This window comes from Schistocerca americana, unplaced genomic scaffold (assembly GCF_021461395.2).
Source record: "Schistocerca americana isolate TAMUIC-IGC-003095 unplaced genomic scaffold, iqSchAmer2.1 HiC_scaffold_92, whole genome shotgun sequence".
NCBI lineage: Eukaryota > Metazoa > Arthropoda > Insecta > Orthoptera > Acrididae > Schistocerca > Schistocerca americana.
The window spans coordinates 716062-722610 of NW_025726697.1; positions in this window are offsets into that span (position 1 = coordinate 716062).

Consider the following 6549-nt stretch of genomic DNA (forward strand, 5'->3'; position numbering starts at 1 on the left):
CATTTGCTGTAATGTATCTTACCTCCATGTTGTTTCTTCTTTCTTCTCACTGCTGCCCCAATCATGGCAAGCAAGTCATCCTCACTGCATTTGCTTCGTATTGCATCTCTGAAACAACAGTTAAAACACCCGTTAAACAGTACCACACAGTGAAATGTTGGTACACTAAAAAGGAAGAAAAACTTTGCAGAAATCTTCAACAGTAATCTTGTAGTCTGCAGTAGGCAACAGCAGGATAACAAACCCACTGGACAAGAATGGGAAAGTCATGATAGAAATTACTTTTATTTTTATAAATAAACAGGTATCTTACACAAATGCTCAAGAGTATACATAGGATCTTGGGCTGAAGAGGTGGAGCAGAAACTGACATTAGTTTTGTTGAAGAGGGAGTACTGGAACACAGCACAATTTCTTGCAAAATGAAGCCAAATTTATTGATAAACTCTTAATTAATTGCCAAGCTCACTAATGTGACCATTTTATAACAGGTACTTACTGCTTGGAGTATATGTGACTTTTCAGGCTTGCCTAATAGATCTGTTGCAAAAACACTTTGGGTTCCCCACCAGATAACATTATGCAAGTCCCTCCCTCAATATTTCAGTGACACAATGTTTTGGCATCTTCAGGTGGTGGTGATTTCCACCATCACTGCTGCAAGATGCAACTGGCAATTTCCACGTGACAGCTTTGAAATTTATCATGTGGATGACTATGACCATCATATTTAGAATTCAGAGGATTTCATAGAATACCTGAAGTTGCTTAAACTAGAACTTTCAGATCTTTTAGTTAGCTCAAATGTTATATCATTACTTACAAAAGTGCCCCTGCAGCCCTCATTAGAGGTTATTAGCAGCAAGTTTGAGAAAGAAATTGTGATGCTGTTTAAACATGTGCATACCTCATCCTATTTCTTATGTAACACCAACTACTTTGATCAAGTGGACAGTGTTCCCATGGGAGATCCTCTATTTCCCTTAGTAAATATCCAACATTCCTCCTTCTGGCAGAATGCTGAAGAGACATTTGTGGTGTGGCCCACATAATACAGACACTACCTATGTTCCTGCAGCATTTGCACTCGCTCCATCTGAATATTCAGTTCACTGTGGAAGTACAAAAAGATAGCAGCTTACCATTCCTGGATGTCACGGTTAGAAGAAAAGCTGACATAGCACTGGGGCTTAGTCTCTACTGCAAACTGATACATGCAGAGTTATATTTGAGGTCCAAAAGTTGCCGTCACCCTGCACAATGTGGTAGTGTCTTACACACCCTGGCACATAGAGCACACGTGATTTCAGATACCGACAGTCTGCCTGGTGAACTGTAACACCTAAGAACAGTGTTCCAGCAGAATGTTTATTCTTGTAAACAGATTTCCAATGTGTTCTGAGCAAAGCAAGTTCAGTGTAGGGATGTAAATGAAGATACTTAGACAAGCACTGCAAATGGCTTTCTTGCCATATTTCAGTGGCATGTTTTCAAAATTAAAAGAATCGCTAAGAGAAACAGAATCAAGTGTGTTTTTCGTCTACCAGCAAAACTAAGGAATTGTTTGTGTTCAGTTAAAGACAATCTTGACCTTAGAAAACACAGATCATATATAAGATCTGATGCCATTATGGGAAACCTTATATAGGGCAGACACCTCACATTGTGCAAGAACACTGTGTTCAACAGCGCTGACAAAAATGCCACCCAGTAAATTAATGGTAGCAGAGCACTGCCTGAATACAGGGCACCACACGTTTCCCAAGAGGACTGAAATTTTATCCTCAGCATCATCACTCTAGGACTGTGTTTTTAAGAATGAGGCATGTATCCATACGGTGGGCAATCTTACCAACAGGAATATGGAATTTTGACTAAGCACTGCCCAGAATCCAGCACTGACTGCCATGAAATTAAAACAGTAGAAACCAGATCCTCCGATGTATGACCTGATGCAGTACCTTGCAGAGAGTTAATTCAGCTCTTAACCACACGAGTGTCCAGAAGTGCAGTCATTGCCCACAACACATAAGCAGAAGGCTACTATGAATGGCATTTACATCCAACTGGGAGTGCCTGTCCACACATTCGTACTCCTGCTTCTAGCCTGACAAATTTCAATTCTGCTGTGCGAATATCACCAGCCACATCTTGCAGCAGTGATGACAGGACCCACCACTACCTGAAGATGACGAACAGTTGTGTTGGTGAAATATTGTGAGGCTTGGACAAAGTTATTCAGTGGCAAATCTGAGAAGATTTGTATACATTATTTTTCTGTGACGCAGGTAATGTGCAGCAAAATGTGATAACTTTCTGCATTTTCCTTTTTGTACATTTCAAAATACCCCAAAAATTGGTGAGAAACACTGAACATATGACATAACCAGATGACACACCCCACAGCATGTGCAGCAGTCGGGGTTGAGTGTAAATGAATGATTGAGCAGTGGAATACTTTCATTTGAGCAAACAGAGCAAATTTCGAAAACATTTTGTAAATATGATCTGTTGTAAATGTAGATGTTAAAAATTATTGTCCCTGCTGTAATCAAGCAAAAGCAGTTCTGATTTTGTGTTTATTGCTTCTGTCCCTTCTCTTGTTAGTAAAGAAAACATAGGTCATTTAATGGCGATGATGCTATTCTGAAGTTTATACTCATCTACTTGTTATGCAATATGGTAGGTTTTCATTGTACTGTACTTTGCAAGAAATCAAGGAAACTGCAAGACAGGTAAATAAAATAATAAACTTCAATATATAAAAACAAAGATGAGGTGACTTACCGAACGAAAGCGCTGGCAGGTCGATAGACACACAAACAAACACAAACATACACACAAAATTCAAGCTTTCGCAACAAACTGTTGCCTCATCAGGAAAGAGAGAAGGAGAGGGGAAGACGAAAGGAAGTGGGTTTTAAGGGAGAGGGTAAGGAGTCATTCCAATCCCGGGAGTGGAAAGACTTGCCTTAAGGGGAAAAAAGGACAGGTATACACTCGCACACACGCACATATCCATCCACACATAAAGACACAAGCAGACATATATATGTCTGCTTGTGTCTGTATGTGTGGATGGATATGTGCGTGTGTGCGAGTGTATACCTGTCCTTTTTCCCACTAAGGTAAGTCTTTCCGCTCCCGGGATTGGAATTTTACTATCATTACTTTTTTTTTTTTTTTTTTTTTTTTTTACTTGTACCACACATATTCCACACGGTTCATGCTCACTCCTTCAATGATACTGCCCATCCTTCTCTAGTGTGTGAGTTGTCCCTGCTTTCCTGCGTGTTTGTTGGTTTAAACACCCTTGTTTCAAAAGAGAGTGACAGCTTAGATACAGTCTTGTCAACATTTTGTATTTTTATTTAGCAATTATTGTTTGAGCCTTATAGGTGAATGTCACAAGATATTGTCAACCACTGCATTCACTAGATTGGAATGGGGTTCATGGGGTTCATTTTTTAAGTTGCTGTTATCTTTTTCATCCTATCTTGGACTAGCTTTTCCATACTCCCACTCTGCCCTTGCAAACTTGCTCCTTTACTACCAAGTCAACTAATACTGGGCAGCATAACAGAAGTTCCAATATCCAGTCTTTCACCACAATTCACCTACACACACTTTTCACTCACTGATTTTCTTTTTTCAATGTCATAAATATTTTGCTTTCACAGGCTGCTGTGCTTTGAACATAAAATTGTAGGAACATCTGCCTCACATGTCTTTTTTTTTTTTTTTTTAATTAAAGAATATGTTCCTTGCTTATTCCTATTTTCTTCTGATACATTTCCATTCTCACTTTTATTTTGTTTTGATCCATTTCTTTTTTCTTTGATAGACAAGTCAAACAACAATGGCAATATGTTGCAGCCCCCTGTGTTTCACCCTACTTACTATGAACTTACTTTTCTTAGCTTCCAATTTTATTAGTCATTTGGTTTTTAAGATACTTAAATTAATTGTTTGACAATGTATTTTTATATCTTATTTTACCTTCGGTTGATAAAGGATTTCTGGTATGCTCACAAAGAGAGAGCTGATTCTTCCCACCCCTCACCCCCCTTACCATGTCCTGAAACAAACTTATCGCCAAGTCTTAGTCTAGTCATCAATTTAAAAGTGTCAGTTGTTGGTCCCATTGTCTAATAATTTGTACATTTATACACATGAAGTTCCAATTTTTATTTGGAACATATAGACTCTGATAATCATGAATCACAGTTGAAATGGCTCTGGGCACTATGGGACTTAACATCTGAGCCAAGGCAGGATTCAAACCTGCGACCGTAGCAGTCGCGCAGTTCTGGACTGAAGCACCTAGAACCGCTCGGCAACGGTGGCTGGCGAATCATAGTTACCATCACATGGACAGAAATTCTGTGTTAACTTTATTACAACCTAGGGACATAGCTAAAAATGTCTTTACATAATTTCCAGTTCTGATTACTTTCCTTTAATTTAATCTCACAAATAGGTTAGTGTAACATGATGTTGACAGAGGCAAATTATATATACTCACAAATTATTTAGCTAGAGGTATCTGATTTGTATGTCTGGGAGGGAGGAGGGTGCAAGCTGAAAACTTCAAGAAAAGATTACTCATTTCATACCTGCTGGATTTAACTGCAGTTTATCTCTTCCATATACCAACCACATACCTAATGTGCATGGCAAACAGTTTGAAAGTATTATTCTATACTCAGCATTTGGAACTATCAGTTCCTTCATGAGAGAGGAAAGAGGGATAAGTTTCTGAAGGTCTCAAAGGTCACTCGGACTCCATGACTAATGTGAGGACAAGAGGAACGAATGTGTCTATAAGAAGTTTTGGAATTTCACCTCCTGAAGGTAAAATACTGATCAGTCTGTCAGTCTTCTAGTAATTTTATGGTTTCCTCACATGAATTTTCACTTGGACACGATTATTCTATGTTTCATCACTCACCTGAGAGATATCTCTGAATTCCCAAAGAGACACACCTCCAAATTGCCATCAGCTGTTATCTGTAAACGGTTGCACGTGCCACAGAAGTGTTCACTCATTGAGGTAATAAATCCCACACGTCCCTTGAAGCCCGGGACATGGTATGCCTGCAAAAAGAAATTGTAAGAAAATAGCTACTGCTGTTGTGTAAATACTATAAATGTGTTGCTCACCAAGTGGAGGAAGGAGAAAATGTGCATTAAGGGGAGTTTGAACGTCCTATCCTCACAATGTTAAATTTGGTGACTTAACTTCCCCGTATTTCAGGAACAACTGTAGCCATTGACAAGAAACTTTTACAGGACATTAAACTGTATGTTCTGAGTCTTACAATAATTGCATTTCAGCCACTGCTTTTGGAAATGCAATTTTTTAATTACACAGTTAAAATTTTGTGTACTTTTTTGTATGTTATTCTAAATAATTTTATTTATGCATAATATTATGTTCTTCTTTTAGTTCAGAAGACTCAGAATACGTATGTTATTACTCCCTGAAAATTTGAATTCGCTACTCGAAGTAGTTTCTGAGATTTAGGGAAAAATGCAAGAGAAAATCTAAATTTTCAAGAAGAGTTTTTAAAGTTTTAATAGACTGTAACTCAATATATGCTTAACATTTTATTTTTAGTCACTCAGAAGCACCCTGCACCATACTGTATATCATCCTCTTGACCTTTTTTAAGTTTTTTCTTGTTTTCTTCTTTCTGGACTCCGTAGTGGCCAACTGTGCTGCATACAGCGCTTTACCATTGCAAACCTTGTCCATCCATTCAAATTCTCTGATGCAGTTTGCTCCAGAATTAATTCCCATATGTTGTAGCACTTTCACGCTACCAATGTTGCCATCATTAAAAGCAATAACAGCATGACTGACCCCCACTTTAGTGTCTTCATTACAAGAAAAACATTTTTTGGTCTACATCTACATCTACATCCATACTCCTCAAGCCACCTGACAGTGTAGGCTACCTTGAGTACCTCTATTAGTTCTCCCTTCTATTCCAGTCTCGTATTGTTCGTGGAAAGAAGGATTGTTGGTATGCCTATGTGCGGGCTCTAATCTCTCTCATTTTATCCTCATCGTCTCTTCGCGATATATACGTAGGAGGGAGCAATATACTGCTTGACTCCTCGGTGAAGGTATGTTCTCGAAACTTCAACAAAAGCCCGTACAGAGCTACTGAGCGTCTCTCCCGCAGAGTCTTCCACTGGATTTTATCTAACATCTCCGTAATGCTTTCGTGATTACTAAATGATCCTATAACGAAGCATGCTGCTCTCTGTTGGATCTTCTCTATCTCTTCTATCAACCCTATCTGGTACGGATCCCACACTGCTGAGCAGTATTCAAACAGTGGGCGAACAAGTGTACTGTAACCTAATTCCTTTGTTTTCGGATTGCATTTCCTTAGGATTCTTCCAATGAACCTCAGTCTGGCATCTGATTTACCGACGATCAACTTTATATGATCATTCCATTTTAAATCACTCCTAATGCATACCCCCAGATAATTTATGGAATTAACTGCTTCCAATTGCTGACCTGCTATATTGTAG